The following is a 20,020-nucleotide window of genomic DNA, read 5'->3' as shown; positions in this document are numbered from 1 at the left end:
TGGGGATCCTGGAACTCCAGGGGCTAGAAAGGGTTTGTTGATTTGTAACAAACCAAAGCAAACTGGCACAAAAACAACAGCCCTGAACTGTAGCAAGTCTTGTAACAATCTCAAGATACTATAAATAAACATGACCCTGAAGGTAGGTCTGTTGGGTGGTTCCTTTGCAGACTCAAACTCACGTAGAAGGTTTCAGCATCTTTATCTCAGGAACATCCACCATAAAATGCCAGAGACCTCTGCTGTTGGACCTGTGTGGAGTGCCATCTTTTTAAAATATGCTAAAATCTACAATGTTGTATTAGGAGCGGTGGGCCGCTTCCCGCCACCCAGCTCCCGCACGGCTAGCTTTACCCGAAATAACAACACACAAATTGTATTCTTTTAAATACTGCTTGGCCCATTAGTTCCAGCCTCTTATTGGCTAATTCTCACATCTTGATTAACCCATTTCTAATAATCTGTGTAACACCACGAGCTGGCTTACCAGGAAAGATCTTAACCTGCGTCTGCCTGGGAGAGGAGAATCATGGCGACTGACCACCTCGGCTTCTTTCTCCCAGCATTCTGTTCTGTCTACTCCGCCTACCTAATTTTATGTCCTGTCAGGGCCAAGGCAGTTTCTTTACTAACCAATGAAAGTAACTCCTCCATCACTACAAACCATGAAGTGTCGCTGTTCCGTACATACAGTGTGCAGCTCTGTGGCATGAAGTGCTTCATGTCACACGCAGTCATCCCTCTTCTTCATCCCTTACACGTTTTCATCATCCTGCATGGTAATAAGACATAAGCTACACGCTAACTCTGTGCCCCTCCCTCTCAGCTTCCGGCCGTCTCTAATCTCCTTTCCATCCCTCTGGCTTTGACAGCAGTGGCTAGCTTCCATAAATGGAAGCCAACAGGATCCGTTCTTCTGTGTTTGGCTTGTTTCACTTAGGATTGTGAATTCAAGGCTCATCCATGTCATAACAGGTGCTAGATCTGCATTCCTTTCCAAGGTTGAAGAATACTCCACTGTACATATATAGCACATACATTTGTCTACCAATGGACACGAGATTCTATCTTGTGGTACAACATGTCACTTTTGATGTGTGTATGAGGTATTGTGGATGTCAGTGAGGACACTTGTGTGTAAGCGCACATATGTACAAGCCACGGCATGTGTGTGGAGGTCATAGGGTAACCTCAGGTTTGGTCCTCACCTTCCACCTTATTTGAGACAGGGCCTCTTCACTGTAACTGCTGGATACACCAGGCTAGTCCCTGACTGTCTGAATTTCACCTCCCCATAGGGATGCTGGGATTACAGATGGCCTGGCTTTTCGCAGATTCTGGGATTCAAACTCAACTTCTCATGCTTATGCAGCAAGTGCCTTCCCCACTGAGCCATACCCGACACACATGCCATGGTTTATGTGTAGTTTTCGGCGGGGTTCTCAAGACATGCATGTTCCATGGCAGATGCAATGAAGTATGGCGGTGGGAAGTCACTCAAATGAGCAGATTTCAAATACGACTGAGACTCCTGCTTGCCTTTCTATCCACTCTCTAACGGTAATCTTTAGAAGCTTCAGGGCACATTTCCCCATGCTCCAGGGCGGTCCCTGGAGGGTGGGCAGACACTGAGGAAGGTGACTTCCAAAGCATACTATTAAAAGAATCACATCGCCCCTTTCCAGCCCTCCTCTCAATGGCCGGATTGAAGAGGTGATGGTAACCACTAAGGCAGCCATCGTAGACCATTGGACGAAAGCTACACACGGAGGAAGCAAAGCAAAGAGCCATAGTTAGAAGGAATCTTGGTTCCTGACGTGCGAGGCTGTCCTTAACATCTGGCTTGCTCGGTAACCCAGAGCCAGAGAGACAATTATCATATGTACTCACTCACGAGTGGTTTTTAAACATAAAGCAAAGAAAACCAGCCTACAATTCACAATCCCAGAGAACCTAGACAACAATAAGGACCCTAAGAGAGACATTCATGGATCTAATCTACATGGGAAGTAGAAAAAGACAAGATCTCCTGAGTAAATTGGGAGCATGGGGGCCATGGGAGAGGGTTGAAAGGGAGGGGAGAAGAAGGGAGGGGAGCAGAGAAAAATGTATAGCTCAATAAAATCAATTAAAAAAAACATTGAAGAAAAAAAAACATCTGGTTCACTCACACTCCGCTGTTATAAGAGAGGGAAATAAACTCCTTGTTTGTATAAGCCACTAGTGGTCTGGTTCTCTTCCAATACAACAGACCAGCCGATGTGCTCATGCCTCTGTCCGTGCTGAGTCAGAACTGGACTGTTTTGTTTATCTCTTTCTGTGTCATTTTGATACAAACAATGGATTTCCCCCCAAATTTGTAGAGTATGATTGATGGTGTGACCTTAAATGAAGACCATACTGTGTGCCCAAAATTCCCTTGTAGGAGGACACCTCATAAAAGTCCTCCAAAGAAGTGGCATCAACTTTCTAGATGGGTTGCTGCCTCTTTGTGACCTGTTCTAGAGGCCACAGTGACAGGGACTCAGGGATTTTTCAGGCCAAGCTTTTTTTCTTTCTTTCTTTCTCTTTCTTTCTTTCTTTCTTTCTTTCTTTCTTTCTTTCTTTCTTTCTTTCTTTCTTTCTTTCTTTCTCTCTTTCTCCCTCCCTCCCTCCCTCCCTTCCGTCCTTCCTTCCTTCCTTTCTTTCCCTCCCTCCCTCCCCCCCTCTGTTTTTCTTTCTTCTTTTTTTTTTTTTTTTTTGAGATAGGGTTTCTCTGTAGCTTTGGAACCTGTCCTGGAATTTGCTCTGTAGACCAGGCTGGCCTTGAACTCACAGAGATCCACCTGCCTCTGCCTCCCGAGTGCTGGGATTAAAGGTGTGTGCCACCATCCCCCGACCCAGGTGAAGCATTCTTAGGCATACACAGAGTTGACCAGGCAGTACTGATGCAATTCTCTGAGTGAGAGTTCCTGTTTCAGTCACAGATTAGGGACCATCTGCCACTGACCCACAAGGTTACCATGAGAATAAACAACCTTTCGTGACTACTTTTCCTCCCTCGAAGACAGCAAACAGTTCAGTGAGACAGATGGTCCTACCTTCATCTTCTGAGCTAATCTTAGGAGTGCTACAGCCTACAGGAAGAAATCCTTATCTATGAAAACGTAGGTGAGAGAGAAAGGAATGGATGACATTCTCTCAAGAGGCTGAGCTCTAGACCCAAGATGGGAGTGTGGCCTTCATTGCACGGTGACCCTAGTCCCAACCAACCAAGTCCTTCATCCTCCCCTCAGAGGAGCCTGAGGACTGTAGAATTTAGCCTTGGCCTACAAAAGGCATTCTCAGGCAGCTACATCCACCTCAGAGGGCAGCTCAGAGCTTTGGGCCAAAGTGGGACATGAAGGAATGGCAGTTGGTGACATCCAAGAGGTGTCCTTATTTGGTCCATCACTGCGAGGCCCATTAAAGGCTTCTGCCTGTCAGCTCCTCCACATCACCACTCTGCTGTGCGTCTGGCTCAGGTACCTTCTGGAACAAACTTTTCACGCAACGCTGAATAGTTGACAAAATTTGGGCCTGAGCTCAGCCTCACAGATTCAGAACTGTGTTTTTCTGACACCTTCAGGCTGTTTCAATGCTGCTTCTCACCTTCCTCCATGGCCTCAGGGCAGTTTCTGTCTTGATGCATCTAAAACTCACGGTAATCTTCCTGCCTCAGATTCCCAAGTACTGGGTTCAAAAGCATGTATATCATCACAGCCAGTGACTGGATATTTTTATTAGCAAATCCTTTAAAGGGCTCACTTTATCACTGTTTGTTTTCCTTTACTGTTCATAGCAAATGTTCTGACATAAACCAATATTCTCACATCATAACCCACAATCCAGAATGCCACTGTCATACAGGCTTTCACACCTCAGCCCTGAAGCTGGGTGGCTCATACATTCCATCCTTTCTCTGGTGGGTTCAGAGAAATAATGCACTTTAAAAACCGGTCTTGTCGGGGCTGAAGAGATGGCTCAGTGGTTAAGAGCCTGGGCTGTTCTTGCAGTGGTCTTGAGTTCAATTCCCAGCACCCACATGGTGACTCACAGCTCCAGTTCCAGGGGACCTGACACCCTCACACAGACATACACACAGGCAAAACACCAATGCACATTAAATAAAAATAAATAACTAAATAACAAAAATTTAAAACCAAGCCTTGGATCTTTAAAATTGAGCTGTGGGATGAGTGGGCCTCTCACTACAGAGAAATGCGGAGGCCATGCCTACACTCCTGGCCAAGAAGACCTAAAGAAACTTCCAAGATCTTTGCAGATACTTACAGCAGGGCCTGGGGACAAGAAGGGGCTCTGGTGACATGGCAATGGATCCAGGCAGATGGTTGGGTGCCCCAGAATTTGCCATGCCCTATGAGGAGACAGGAAGACCATACCAGCCTCCTCAGGTCATATAAGTATGCGTGCACAGAAGAGGTGACACTCTACATCTAGGTGAACCCCAAATCCGAAATGGGAGTTCTGTCTGCTGGACAGGTTTTCCCATAGACTACTCCTTCCCAGAGAGAGGCTCCTTCCTCTCCAAAAGCACAGCTCTCCCTCAGAGAAACAAAGAGCAGACTAGGCAGATGGCTTAGTACATAAAGTGTTGGTCGTCCACACGCGATGGCCTCGGTTTGGATCCCTAGGACCCATGTAAGGAGGCTGGGCACCACAGCCTGCAATCCCACTGCGGGGAAAGGGGCTAAGGGTGAGGGTGCGGGGGGGAAGCAGGGTCAGGAGAATGCTGGGAGCTCACCGGCCAACTCATCTTGCTGGATTGGGGAGGTCCAGATTCAGTGTGAGACCCCGTCTCAAAAAGAAATAACGTGGACGACAACAGAGGAAATCATTGGACATTGACCACTGGACTCCACAAGCATGTGGACATGCACATACCCCAGACATGTGTGCAGTACACACATACAAACATGTACACATGCATATACCACACACAGAAGGAAGGAAGAAGAAAGAAAGAAAGAAAGAAAGAAAGAAAGAAAGAAAGAAAGAAAGAAAGAAAGAAAGAAAGAAGAAAGAAAGACAAAGGGGGCAAAGGAAAGAAAAGAGAGAGAGAGAGAGGAAAGGAAGAGGGAGGGACTAGGAAAGAAAGGAAAATAAGAATCCTGTCCTTCCTCATGCTGGTCCATGGTCTCTTCTCAGAGTCAGAGAAGGAAGCTTGTTTCTGTTGTTGTTCTAAAGGGTTCCCATCCCTCTGCAGGGCTGTGTCTGTGAAAGGCACTTGTGGTTTTGCAAGTTATAAAGGGCAATGTGTAAAACAATCATAATTGTTTATAGTATTTTCTTCCCAATTTAAGCACAGGTATTCTCCATCTCCCTTGACCTATCTGGTAAGTCAAACACCCCTAGAGATGTCTGAAGAATCCCCCAGAAATGCCCCAACCCTTTCTTGTCTCACTCCTGAAAACACAGCTCCCAGTTGCCCCACAGCCTACTGGGTAGGCGGGACAGGAAGCCCCTAGGCCATGTAAATACTGTGTTGCAAACAGACTTCCCCAGCCTCCTGTACACAAGCTGTCACAGACTGTGGCCTGTCAGGGGTTGGGAGAGGCTCCTCAGGACTTTCCCCACTCCACCCACCCTCTGTTGATGCAGAATGGACTGGAAAAGGGTCAGCACCTGTAGTGTGCCAGAGCCCCTGGGGTAGGAAACAGTCTCAGAGGCCATCTGCCTTGTCCTGTTCAGAAGTGTCTGAACCTGTCAGCTACTCTCACGAAGCCAATGAGATACTTGGAAGGTAGAGCCCCTGGGGGAGTTGCAGTGAAATTCCATGGGAGGGGCAGTTCAGCCTACCAGTCAGCCCCTATGGCTGAGGCTCAGGTCTTCCTGGGCTGGCTGCCTCACAGGGCAGTCATAAACTCAGCCCACTGACTGAAAACAGTCAAGTGCTGGCCCTCCCAAAGCACTGGGGACCCAGGAGTGGAAAAAATGCTTGAAAACATTCTTTCTCTCTCTTTCTCTCTCTCTCTCTCTCTCTCTCTCTCTCTCTCTCTCTCTCTCTCTCTCTCTCTCTCCCTCTCTCTCTCTCTCTCTCTTGGGGCAGGGGGCAACAGCACATCTTGGGAGGAACCAAGCTTGAGAGGACGAGACTTCATAAAGAACACAGTGGGACTGTACTGTAGCCTAAGGGAGACCAAGGACATTAGACTTTCCCCGAAGTGGGATGCAGTCGAAGGGGTCTAGCTACAGTAATGAAGAATATTTTGACTCTTGTTAGAGAAAGGAAGAGCCTGTAACAAAAGCCCTCCACAGGTGCACAGTGAGGGAAACTCGAGTGGACATCGGAGGAAAGGATGGGGAGGTAAAAGAGTCAGGGAGTTGGGGAGCATCATCTCCACAGGACAGAGTAGAGAGAAACCGATGCTGGGCAGCACTGGAGATGATGCCAACATTTCAGAACCGGAGCTGAGCTGCAGAGACAGAAATGGGGAAGTCCATAGAGGAAGTATGTCAAGTCCCAGCTGTGTGCTCACAGTGACACAGTGCATCCAAGGGAAAACAGCCCATGTGCCCTTGGAGACAACATTTGGGGAGAGAGAGGCCAGAGGCCAGAAGAGGACTGGCCGGTTAGAGGCATGAGCGGGAAGGAAAAACTCCAGTTAACAGCAGACGGCACCCGACTTCCATAGAAACTTTCAAGAAGTGAGACTCAGTGGGACATGTTCGCAATCCCAGGAGGACCCAAATTAGGGTCATTTTTGATGGAACTGCCCAGCTTTAGGATTGTTCCCTCTAGATTTAAGTCAGGTTTTCATAACAATCACTTTTTTAAAGTTTTGTGGGTTTTGGGTTTTTATTTTCTTTTTTAGACAGTCTTGCTATGTAGTCTGGAAAAGATAGTAATACTGGAAGGAAGGGAGAGAGGGAGGGAAGGAAAGAGGGAGAAAGGAAGGGAGGGAGGGAAGCCCAAGAAAGACATAGGCAATAAAGAGGTTATTGGAATTTTCCAACGTAAAGTCAACAAGACTGTAGATGAAACCATCCAATCAAGCCTTGACTGTCAGTAAGGATTGCCACAACTGTGGCTTGAAAAGGGACTTATAGTTATAGGGAGTCTTGTCACAGGGACACCGGGGGGGGGGGAGGAATATGTCCTTTCTACTGTACCATCAGAGCACTTCCCACAAGGCTGCATCCAGAGAGCAGCCTAGAAACTTCCTGGAGTCAACTGGTCCAGGAGGCAACAGACTGTGTACAAAGATTAACCATCACATCTCCTGTTCCCCTAGTAACCTGAGTGTCTGTCAAATCACAGCCCTATAATCCCCCGGCATAGTCATGAACCAAGGCTCTGAGCATCTAGGGTTCTCGTAACAAATATCCCAAGATGTCAGCGTAGAAATGAATGCAGAATTCAAAGTCTTCTGAAATACTGGCTTGAGGTCCCACATTCCAGAGGCCTTTCACACTGGGCTCACCAAGGAGGCTGTGTGGCTGGCTGTGACAGTTGGATGCAGTCTTCCCGGGTGACTTTTAGCAGAACTTGGTGTATCAGCAGAAGCAAAGAACAAAATACCCCAAGCAGAGTTCACACCCCAGACTCAGGCTATGCACAAAATCTCGTCTCCAGCCGCGGTCACCATGGACAGTGAGGGTTTATAACAGCCAGGAGAACACACTGCAAAGCAGAAATGTGGGACTTTTGAGGGAACTGCCCAGCTTTAGGATTTGCTCCCTCAAAGACACTAAACTTCTTAAATTTGAATAATGTTTTTCAGAACAATCGCTTGAAAAAAAAAAAGTTGAGATGTTCTTGCTACATAGTTTAGACTGGCTTCAAACTTGCCTCAACTCTCTTAGAGGCAGGTGCCGCCACTCCCAGACAGAACAATCTTGTGCACCCTTGGTCATATGTCATTGCTAGGAGTGAGCAGAGAGGTATAGAGGTCTTTCATACTCCACTCTCACAACTATCATGGCTGTAGGACCAGTAGGCATCCCTCCCCCAAACACTTCCACCAATGGGGAGAACTATCAACCCGTGACCTGTTCCGACTTTCTCTAAGTCCTTCCTTGAAGTGAGCTGAATTCGATTTCCTTTTCATCTCCTCTCACTGAACCCATTTCCATTCGATTCACCTTTTCCAAAGGACATGGCCCTTCAGACATCTAAAGAAGAGTGGCTCCTCACTTGTCTCTAAGAGACCTAAGACGTAGAAGAGAGAAGAGCACGGAAGCCGGGGTCCAGCAGCAGAGGACCCCAGCAGGAGAGCAGCTCTCACAACTGAAATGGGACAGACCAGGGCCCTGCTCTGCAAGTTGCCCCAGGGCACAAGAGATGAGGTGCCTCCAAGCTCACCCTGCAAAGCAGCACACTAGACATTAGTGACAGCAGTGAGGGCGAACTCACCATGTGTTGGGGTAACTTGAACCTTAGATGCTCCCCAAAGGTACATGTATGCTAAAGGATTGGTCTTCAGTCTAATGCTATTAGGGGGTGATGGCACCTTTAAGAAGTGGGGGCTGAGGAGAGGTCTTTGTCTGTCTCTGTCTCTCTTTGTGTCCCCTTCTCTCTCTCTCTCTCTCTCTCTCTCTCTCTCTCTCTCTCTCTCTCTCTCTCTCTCTCTGTCTCTCTCCCTCTGGCTTCCCGGTCATGCTGTAAGCAGTTTTAGTCTTCTTCATTTCAGCCGCGACCTCATAGCAGCCACGACCTCACCACAGCCTCATACGATGAAGCCAATCCATCATAGATTCAAAGCTCCACAAGTTGGAGCCAAAGTCAGCCCTTTCTTGTCACGACTCGGTTATTTCAGGTGTCTGACAGCGCCGCGAAGCTAGCACCTAAGTTCAGACGCAAAACTAAAGAGGCTCACACCGAGCAAACCTAGTACTGCGTTTAAAATAATTATTGAATTCAATCCAAAAATGCAAGGAAGGCTCAAGGTGAGGAAGTTACGAGTATAAGGTGTATATAAACCCATGTCAAGGTGAAAGAATACAATAAATTCCTAGTACATGTTTAAAAATGTACTTGACAGCCTTAATATTCAGTCATGCTTTTAAAATTCCTTGTAAAGGAGTGATTGAAGAAGATGTCTTTCAACATATTCTTTTGCTGCTGATACTTCACAACCACATCAAAAAAGGAGGCTTAAAGACAAGCCAATCTCCAGGAACAGGGCTTTGGAGACAGAAGTGGCAAAGAACTGACGGTGGCCATGTCTTCTTTGTCGCAAGTCCTAGGCATAAATCCAACCCCCTGGCTGGAGAGCAGAGTGGAGGAGCTCCCGGTCATCACTCCACTAGCAAGGCAGTGCTTATCCACCATCTTGGGAATAGGTTGAGATCAAATCTCGACACATAATCCAGAAGATGGCAACTGAACATGGCAGCACACACCTATAATTCCAGCTCTCAGGAGATGGAGGCAGGAGGATTGCAAGTGAGAGGCCAGTCAGAGCTACAGAGTGAGGTCTCACATGAAAACATAAAGTCTAGAAGATGTCCTTAGTGTAAGATCACGAAGTTCAGTGGTCCCCTATCACGTGCCTCAAAGTCTCATTAGAGAGTCACTAAGGTGGTTCCCCAGTGCCCTCTGAGGACTATTACCCACTGCCACCTTCAGCTTGCCTCTGCCAACAGCTGCCTTTTCTGCGGAGTCTCACTGTACAGAAACCATTGTGTTTTCTTAGTAAGCCAGGCTCTAGGCTATAGAAGTCTAAAAAGACCTTAGAGTTTTATGTAAAAGAGACTGTGTATGTGCATGTGTTCACATATACATGTGTATTTACCCTTTCATTGGCATTTCAAAGGGGCCCACTACCTAGAGCAGTGGTTCTCAACCTGTGGGTCTTGACTCTTTGTGGGGGGGGGTTGAATGACTCTCTCACAGGACTCACCTAAGATCATTGGAAAACACAGCTATTTATACTATGATTTATAACAGTAGCAAATTTACAGTTGTGAAGTAGCAACAAAAATAATTTTATGGTTGGGGGGGTCACCACAACATGGACAGCCGTATTAAAGGGTCGCAGCATTTGAACCACTGCCCTAGAGAGTTTCAGACTCTTCTGGAAGAACTGTAGGTGTAGACGACGTGATCTAACAAATGCAGAAAACCCCAAGTGGAGGTTGGCCACGTCGGCCAGTTTGGGTGGAAGTGGTTGTGTGAAGATTTGTCTGACAAGAGCCCACACCACGGAGCCACACAGGAACAAACAGTCAACCAAACACCCAGTCGTATGTCCGAGTGGATGTCAGAGTTCTTGGAAGACAGAGAAGTGGGAGCTGGAAGATGGAGAAGCCGGGAGACTTATTACATGACACAGAGAACCAAGAGCTGGGTTTCTGAACTTGGCGAGAACACAGTGACCAAGCGGGCATGGCTACAATGGGTAGACTTTTCTGTAGATGGAGAGACTCCCGGGCAACTAAGAAAAGCCTGACTACCAAGGGTCCCGAGTGGTACATGATCTCCAGCAATAAACAGAGAGAAATAAGAGGGAGTTTCCCTCCTCTGCAACAGTATTTTAAGACCTCGATGTCTACAAATTGCACCTTGGAGTAAGAGAAAGGGAAGGAATATGAAAAGAATCTTTGGTCCCATATCAAGCGTGGGCCCAAGTCACAACATGCAGTTGTAACATCTAATTTCAGAAGAAGGAAACCTCATGATCACACAGGCACCCTGAGTTGTTGGGGGACAAACTCACAAGGGAAGATATCCACATCCACAAGCAGGTATCTGGCAATTATTCATCTTGTTATTATCATGAGTATTCTCCCCTTTTATTGCATATCTCTCTGGTTTCAAGTGAAATATGACATAATTCTAAACCCTAAACTCCCTTCCTAGAATCCCACAGTGGCATGTAATTCCCACACTTAGAATGTGGCCATCTGTGTGTTGGGTGTCCTGAACCACTAGACCACAGCTCCTTGAAAGTAGGAGCAATGCCTGCTCTCCCGTGTCTTCTGGGCCTGGTCCATGACTGTACACCAAGCATGTTCCACAGGAAAGTGCTGACTATGGAGAGTTGGGCAGGATCAAATGCCACACTGTTGTCATGTAGACAAGGGAAATGACACTCAGAGAGGCATCTGATTGCAATCAAGGCTTTGTGACTACAGTGAGGTAGACACAGGACCCCTAGGCTGGAATCCACCTTCAGTCCTCACACATCCCAACCTTGCCCCCGCCATGAAGAAACCACGCAAGTTCATTTGCCTAAGTCAACATGATAACAAGACTGCAGAGGACATGAAAATGAGAAGCACAACAGTCTCTAGGGACCCCGCCCTGCTGACCCTGACACTATCCTGCACCTACGCAGCTTCTAGTGGGATGTGCAGGGAGGGCCTCTTGCCCGAGATCCCAGGAAGACTCAGCTTGAAGTGGTGACAACTTGAAGCCACAGTGATCACGAACAGGCCATGGCTGTGTCAGTTCCTGGTAAGTCCCTGTGGGCCAAGGCAGTCAGTGATACCTAGGGAGGCCATGGAGGACAGTAGCTTCGAGTTGCAGGGTGACATCAGAGTTGGGGAAGACTCTGGAAGATGGAGCTCGAACTGTCCACTCAGAGAGGAATTTTCAGTTCACTAGGTGGGTAGAGAAAGGGGAGAACAGTTGGGGGGGGGGGATGAAACAGTATCTTCAAAGTTGAGGTCAGACTGAGCTTCTCAAGAGGAATCAGAAGGACGGACCTAGGCTGGGGGTAGATTTGGGATCTTCCATCACGATAGCAACATGAGGCAGGAGCCCCCCTGAGGCCAAGCTCTACTGGCCAGAACCTGGGACCCAAATGACAGTTAGGAGACTCGTGCTCTGAGCTATGAAAGCTATCTGCCTTCTCACTTATCATCTCCTTGTGATATCTATGCCTTAAACACCCAGAAGTCACCTAATGTATAATCCCAATTATACAAAAGGTAGCTGCCAGCCTAGAAGAAAAGGGGGGACTACCTCAGAAGGGCAAGGCAAGGCCCATACTTGACGACCACAGGCCACCATGGGAGTTTCCCCCTCTCTGGTCAAGAGCAGATGCCAGAGTCAGCCCAGGTCTGGCATTTTCTGATTGAGTGGCTTCAGCACCCCATTTCCTTGTCTGCAAAGTGGGGGTGATAGCCACAGCTATCTCAATGTGGATATCAAGATGAAAGGACACGAAGCACTTAGCACAGTGTACAACACACCACAAAATTGCAGCCTAAGGGGGAAAAGTCACGTAGAAGGATGAAAGAGTAGTGATGGGGAATGTATCAGAAGCAAGTCCCGGGTGCAAGAGAGGAGGGCGGGTTAGAACTAGCAGATCACACGCCAGAGAAGTTACTAAATCGGGCCTGGTGTGCATGACTTAACATAGCAGCCAACAAGGTCTTTAAAACTAGATATTATAGGTATGGTGATGCGTGCCTTTAATCTCTGCTGAAAAGGATTCAAAAGCACTTGGGAGGCAGAGGCAGGCAGATCTCTGTAAGTTCAAGGCCATCCTGATCTACACCAGTGAATTTCAGGTCAGCTAGGGGCTATACAAAAACAAACAAACAAACAAACAAACAAAAAAGCCAAAAACTAGGCACCACAAAACTTTTGATGCTTATGAAGTGCTTAAATGTTTGCAGAATTGGAGGTGACATAACTCTGTGTGTACCCGTGAACCTCTAAAGCATTTCCCCAAATCTGTAAAATACATCCTGCATTTAACAGACTGTAAGATGCCATTGATGGTGAAGATGCACCATCATTTTGTGCTGACAAGGGAAATTATTGGGGCTTATTATAATTATAATATGTTAACTTTAGCATTGCTACACTAGGAATGTAAAGTGAGCATAGCAGAACTGCCCATAATCTCCAAGTTCAAGGCGCGTCTCAGCTACATACTGAGTTGGAGGTCAGCATGGGGACTGAGACTACCTCGAAAAACAAACAAACAGAGCAGGGGAGGTGGCTTCCCTCCAAGCTTGACAACCTGAGTTCATTCCCTGGTCCTCACCAAATAGGAGGGAACCAATTCCCTCAAGATGCGCTCTGACCTCCACATGTACCATGGCAAGCACACGCATGCACACTTATACCCACAAGATGAATAATAAACGTTTTAAATAATAACTGATCCATAGAAATAAAATGTGAACACATGGACATCTCCAAACTGGGGATACGTGCTTATATGTAATATGCATTGCCGTCCCGTTCATCAGTGCCAAAGGCGAGATCTCACACCAGGCTACTTGCACACATACCCATAGTTCACAGTTCAGCCCCTTGGTTGGGATGAGCCTCTTTAAATAAAGGTGCTCTGTGGACTTGTAAGGAACCTAAGTGGATATCTCCTGTGTAGCTCTCATTGTGCCTGTCTCTCTTCATTTTCCACATGGTCCTGTGGATCAGAAGCACACAGCCCGCTTTACAAATAAGGAGACTGTAGCAGGCAGAGGGCCTGGCTGGAACTCAGGTCTCTATTACATTTTACATGTTGTTCCCACGCAACAGCGTCACCACCACCATAGCCCATAAGGACCTTATTTAAAAGTTGGTTCACCTTGGAAAGCTGTTCTGTACAGCTGGTGCCCAGCGATTCTGTTTTGGCAGGCACTGTAGGAGTGAAACACAGTTCTGGGAACCCGACCTTACCAGGTGGTCCACAGCAGGCAAAAGAAAGCCAAGCCCAAAGCCAAGAGGAGTTCAGCCATTCGGAAGGGGCCTTCAGGTGAGTCGGCCTGCTTTCAGCTCTCCTCTCGGCAGGAGGCTTAACTCGCTTCATACCACATCCTGCTGCTTTCATCTCGCCTTCCTTTTCCCTCTGAAGAAGAGCCTCCTTCCTCCCACTGTCCTGAACGGCTTACATATTTACCACCACTACTCTCGGATAGGCCATCATGCCGGCACTCGAGCACACACGTGTCTGCGCACATACATTCATACACTCCTACAAGCGTGTCAGTGATTCTCTGACAGTGCTCGGCGCGCAATTCCCTAGAAAAGCAGGGGCCGCGCTCACTAACATGGGGCAGCCTGAGATTCCACGGAGGACAATGCCCAGGTCCCGATGCTAAAGGACTCCTGCTGTTCATGCTCCCCAGAGAGTTCAGAGCCAGGGTGGCCTGTGACCCAGCAGGAGGCTGCGCGCACACTTGGCCTCATAGTTACTTAAATCTTGATAACAGTCCGGGGACGCCCCTTCTGTCTCTGGGACAACCCCCATGGGTTTTTAGACCCGTGTCCCTGAGGTGGACTTTAACTGCGGGACTGGAAGACTGCCAACTGCCCAGCTTACAGGTTACAGTTGGGGTACACTGCTCCAGGATGGTCCCGACCCACTCTGGCTGTGCCTCGAGCTCTCACGCATGCCCTCAGCAACCCCCCTGGCTGCCCAGTCACACACCTGCAGTCCCCGCCGGGCGCCGAGCCCCTTTCCAGCGGCGACTCCCTGCTGCTGAGGTAAGGCCCAATCCACCGCGCTGCTGCTGGAGCCGGGCAACAGGTTCCAGCATCTGTCCAGGATCTACAACCCCGGGGGCGGGGCCTTCGAGGCGGGGCTTGGAGGGGGCGTAGTCTGGGCAGGGCTAGCCGCCCGGCTAGGCTCTCCCGCCCTCTAGTGGCCGGGTGGCTTCAGGCCGGTACCACAAGTCCTTGTGCTCTAGGTAGGATTCAAAGCAACTGAGGAGTTGCCCTGAACTGGGACCCCACCTGCCTGGGAAGTACAGGCTCCGGCTGGTGTACCAGCTCCGAACATACAGCCCCCCAAGAGTAAGGTGAGGTTCGGGGTAGGGGGGGCGGAAGAGCGTTGTGTCTGCGCAGAAGGGGTGGGTGGGGGCTTCGGGGAAGGAGGAGAAAGAGGAAGCTCGGATGAGCTGCTTCCTTCTCGCATTGCGACCAGAGCCCCACTTCCTCCTCCTACTTCTATTTTTTCGGGTGCTCTTAACCCTTAAAAGACCTGCACCCCTGCTATGCTGGATGGGCACTCTGACTACAAGGACCGTCCTAGAAACTTCCAACCAATCCAAACTTCCAGAACTGCTTCCCCAGCCTCTGGTGCCATGTGCCATCACCTCTTCACAGTACCAGAATCTCCTGTCTCTTCAGTATAGTCCCTACCTTCCCAGGAGTAGGTCCAAAACCGACCACAAGGCCATACATTATTGTTGGTCAAAAGCCACAGCCCTACCTGAAGGCTAATGTGAAAACCCAATGGCTTTTCTTTTCCTGACTCCCTAAATACCAAGAAAAAGCAACTTCCCCAAATGGACAGAAACAGAAAGTACCCTTAGGCGGGCACAGAAGTTGGAAGTGGAGGGAAGGGGCTCGATGCCTGTCATGGACCTCTCCACAGTGGTCTTGCGTCTAACCACCCGTTTACAGAGGGGGAGCCCAGCCTGGGCAACATGGTCCGCACAACTGTTTCCCCTGACTCTACTTTGCTCATCACAAACATGCTGACATTTGTAAGAGGAAGAGGAGAGTCTGAGGAAGCTGGCTCGTGGAGGAAAGGAGCAGACAAGATTGACAATGTGCTCCAGATGGAAAGATGGAACAGAACGCTATCCACAGCCAGATAAGTGCCAGGAAAGTTTTGAGCTGTTTGACTTCTGTGTCTTTGGTGTTCCTAAAACTGAAGGCAGAATAAAGCCCAAACCCCAGGAAGCTCTGAGCCTCGGAAACCCAGTGTGTTGCCCTCCCATGATGCTCTCTTTCTTACTAGCAGCTGTGGCCCAGATGTTGAGTTTGAAATCCTCCCTTCAACACTGGGTGTGTTGTTGTCCCTGAAGGGCTGACCACCAGCCAGACCTCAAGAGCACCTGGCATCTTCTGGACAGAAATTAGAATGAGAGCTAGCAGAAACATTTCCCGGTGCAGCTGGAAAGACCCAAGTGCCTCTGTCACTTAGTGGCACCTGGCTGCATCCCAACCAGATCACCTCTTTCGTTGTTTTGCTTACAAACATGACTATTTGCAATGGCGCTCCTCTCCTTCACTGCCTGATGTTTCCAAACAGCAGCCTGCCCTGTTTCCACTTCCCCATCTTACATTTATTCCACAATGTTCTAAACGAAGGTCACCAGGAAAACCTCAAATGCCAAATCCAGGGTGCGCATTCAGACCCTACTGTTACCACCTTTCCGAGGAAACTCCCCCTCTGGCTCCTGAACCCCTGTTGCCTCGGACCACTGTTTCTTTTTCTTCAACCTCCCTTTAATGTTGGAATCATTGCAGCCTTGCATGAGACTGCTTCTCTTCCCCCAGAGCAGTTTCATCCGTCCTTCCATCCCACTCGAAATGGTTACCCCGACTTCTCTCTTGAGCTGAAACTCTGAGATTCTGCAGTGACTGCACCTCGGCACCGCAGTCATCAATGCCAAGACACCTTCCCAACAGGCTCCAGCCCTCATCAGCACTGTGCAGAAGGCAAAGCTTCCAAGTAGGAAGCCTAGACAGCCAGCTCGCCTCCCAATTCTAGCCCGGGTCCTTTAAAGCTAACGTTCTGCTCATGGTAAACCACACTACACAGAGCACCGGGAAGGGAGTCTTCACTGGGTTCCCATCCCTCTCTGCCCTTCTACACTGAGATTTCTATTTAGATTGCCTCCCCTCACTCACTTCCCTCATCAACTGTCCCTGTATTCACAGCCAGTCAGCAAATCACTTCAACCGCCATGTCTTCCCGGGTAAAGACTGATTCCTGGTGAGCTGGGGAACAGACAACCTGAATGTTAGAGAGAACATGACACAATGAGAACCCTTAGCATCCTCTAATTGGTGCTTCCCCTACCCAAAAAAGGGGAAAACAAAACATTCTGCATTTATGTTTTCAGTATTTGGGAGAATATGTAAGGATTGTAGACTGAATTATTAAGAAATTCCAAGACTGGGTGGTGGCGGCACCTGCCTTTAATCCCAGCCTTGGGAGGGCAGAGGCAGGCGGATCTCTGAGTTTGAGGTCAGGTTCCTCTGGTCTACAGAACAAATTCTAGAACAGATCTCTGGGCTACACAGAGATGCCCTGTCTTAAAAGCAAAACAAAATGAAAGAAAGAAAGAAAAGAAATTACCAGCAGGGACCGGCAAGAGGGCTCAGTGGGAAAAGGGATCACCTCACAAGCTTGGCCACCCGAGCTCCGTCTCTGGAACCCACGATGGAAGAAGAGAACAGTCTTCTTCAAAGTTGTCCTCTGGCTTCCATAGGCATGTACCGTGACACATATGAGCCTGCACCTGCATACATACATCACACACAAACACACACATGCATTCATATACACACAACATATACACACAAAATTCTAAAAGAAAGAAATTGCCAGCAAGTAAGTATCATCAGTGATTGGTAAATGCAGTGGGCCAGGGGGTCGGGGAGATGGCTTGAGTTAAGAGCACTGTTGCTCTTCTGGAGGACCCTGGTTCAATTCCCAGTACCCACACATCAGCTCATAACCATCTGTAGTTCCTAGGGGATCTGATGCCTTTTTCTGGCTTCTTTGGCTATCAGGCATAGATGTGGTATACAACAGACATACATGCAGGTAGAACACCCATGTCTATAAAATAAAATAAAAACTAAATGTTTTTAAGTGCCAGCTGTTGTGGTACAAACATTTAATCCCAGCACTCAGATCTCTGTGAGTTCCAGGACAGCCAGGGTTCCACAAAGAAACCATCTCAAAAAGATGAAAAACAGACAAAGCAACAACAAAATACTCCTAAAAAGTTTTGAAATTAAAAAGTAAATGCAGTAGACCAACACATGATGATAAATGGTGCTGCAAACAGGTCCCATTTTACAAAACCTAACCTCCAACATGATGGTTAAGAACACTAAACTTTGTAGCTATGATTCAGCTGTACTTGTTCCTCCCTGGAGATGAATCAGTGCTCTTATAAAGGGGACCCCCAAAACTTCTTTTCGCCACCTTGCCTCATGTGTGTACTCACAGAGGGCCCCATCTGTGAGGCACAGGCCCACAGCAGGTGCTGACTCTGTCATTGCTTTCCACCTTAGGCTTCCCAGGCTCCAGAGCTGTGAGAAACGTCAGTTGATTTTCAGCTACTCAGTGTGTTTTTTTCTTTTTTTATTGCAGCCTGAAGAGACTAAGAAAAACAGGCTATTTGTTTTGCCAAATAGTTCCCCATCAGATGTGTAACAGTTACAGGGAGAAAACAGAAACTTAGAGTGGAGAAATCAGACAGACACACCCTATACCAGCTGAACAAAATTGACATCATCAGGGGTCACGTGACTCGGGGGACTGAGAAAGGTGTGTCCTGTCTGAGATGCTCTTGCCTCAGTCTAACCTTGAGCAAACAACATTAGACTAACCCAAACTGAGAGAGGGAGTTCCAAATACTCGCCAGCGTCAAGATTGAGGTTCACCAAGATGGGGTGGCGGGCATTTTCACACAGTAGTGTAATGAGAGATTCAGGATTGGGTCCTGGATTAAAAGAAGAACATATAAGGGAACGATTGGCAAAATTTGACTAAAACCTCCCCATAGCATATCTGTGGCATATTCCAGTGATCCCAGCACTGGAGAGGCTAAGGCAGGAAGGTAATTGAGGTCAAACCCATATTAAACTACAAAGCAAGATCCAGTCTCAAAACAAACAAACAAACAAAACCCTACTGTGTCTATACTAATCCTAATTACTTAAAGGTTTATTTTTATTTTATGTGTCTGAGTTTTATTTTCACATATGTCTGTGCACCCCATGCATTCAGTGCTCTCAGAGTCCAGAAGGGGGCATCAGATCCCCTGGACCTTGAGTTACAGAGGTTTGTCTGTGGGTGCAGGGGTCCTCTGGAAGAGCATCCAGTGCTTTTGACCACTGAACCAGCTCTCCAGCTCCCCAATCCTAGTTTCAATGACCATATGTCATGTTCAGTCCTGAATTTGGGAGAGCTAGGTGATGCTTTATAAGCATTATGTAGTTACAGTTTATTTTTACCAGTCCAAATTATTTCAAAATATAAACCAGCTTTAAAAAACAATAATTAAAATTTCCAAGCCTTGAAAACTGCTGAAAAGTTTCTTGTTTCACTTTAACTTGATACTAAAATCTACATGTCGAGCTGAAGATGAATTTCTCTATGATAAAGGTATAAAAATCTCAGATAATAAGACAGGGTAAATTGTATCCAGCCTCAACTTAAAACAATAATGTAGAGCCGGGACTAGAACTCCATTGGTAAAGTACTTGCCCGGCATGCACAAGGCTCGGGGTTTGATCCCTAGCTCCACATAAACCAAGTCACCCCTGTGATCCTAGCACTTAGGAGGTAGACACAGGGGGCTCAGAAGTTCAAAGTCATCCTCCTGTACAGAGCAAGTTTGAGGCCAGCCTGGGCTACATGACACCTTGTCTCTATTTAAAAAAAAAAAAAAAGTAATGTGTTGTGACAGAGACACCTGCTCTTGACCTCCACGGGCATCAGGCCATACACATAAAATAAGTAAACATATATAAAAAAATGAACTAAGGTTTACAGTAATGCTGACATGCTGGATGAGCCCAGGAGGATGAAAACATAGCTGATGTCTAAAGAACATTAGACAGCACACACCTTTCACCCCAGGGCTTGGGACGCAGAGGCAGGTATGTCTCTGTAAACTCTAGGCCAGCTAGGGCTGCACAGTGAGACCCTGTGTCAACAAACAAACAAACAAACAGCAAAATCAAGTAGACTAGGAACACATGAACTACCATTGTGTGCCTTCATCTGGCTGAGGCACGGACTTGCAAGGAGGAGCTTATGGGTAGCCCTGGGATATGAGATGAGGTCTGACCAATGTGTCCCCATTTTAAAATTCAGATTGGACGTTGAGAAACTGACAGTGGGACCAAACTTCACCTCGCTCCCAGACCAGTCCCTTGGTGTTGCTTTCTAGAGGGGTGTGACCCTCTTCCCAAGTCAACTTTGCAGGTTGATATCTGAACCTTATGGAGAAAGGGGAAGGAAAAAAGATGTTTCCCTTAGAGTCACTGGGAGCAGGGGGTGGGGTGGGGGACATAGAGCAAGGGTCCAAGACGGCTGGA

General features: G+C 47.7%; 1 protein-coding gene across 2 annotated transcripts in view; it reads right to left on the bottom strand.

The window, feature by feature from the left end:
• Pik3r5 (phosphoinositide-3-kinase regulatory subunit 5) overlaps positions 1-14,500 on the bottom strand; it is a 66,191-nt gene extending 51,691 nt beyond the window's left edge. Inside the window, exon 1 of one of the 2 annotated variants that reach the window (XM_057774898.1) lies at positions 14,376-14,500. The gene's annotated coding sequence lies outside the window, so the exon portion shown is untranslated. Of the gene's footprint in view, positions 1-13,532; positions 13,568-14,375 lie in introns of those variants that run through there. The other variant, XM_057774897.1, reaches the window with a different exon arrangement.
• Positions 14,501-20,020: the final 5,520 nt, after the last annotated feature.

The sequence above is a fragment of the Chionomys nivalis genome, chromosome 7, assembly GCF_950005125.1.
Source record: "Chionomys nivalis chromosome 7, mChiNiv1.1, whole genome shotgun sequence".
Lineage (NCBI taxonomy): Eukaryota > Metazoa > Chordata > Mammalia > Rodentia > Cricetidae > Chionomys > Chionomys nivalis.
Note: the sequence above shows the minus strand (reverse complement) of the source record. Positions and strands in the feature narration are given on the sequence as shown.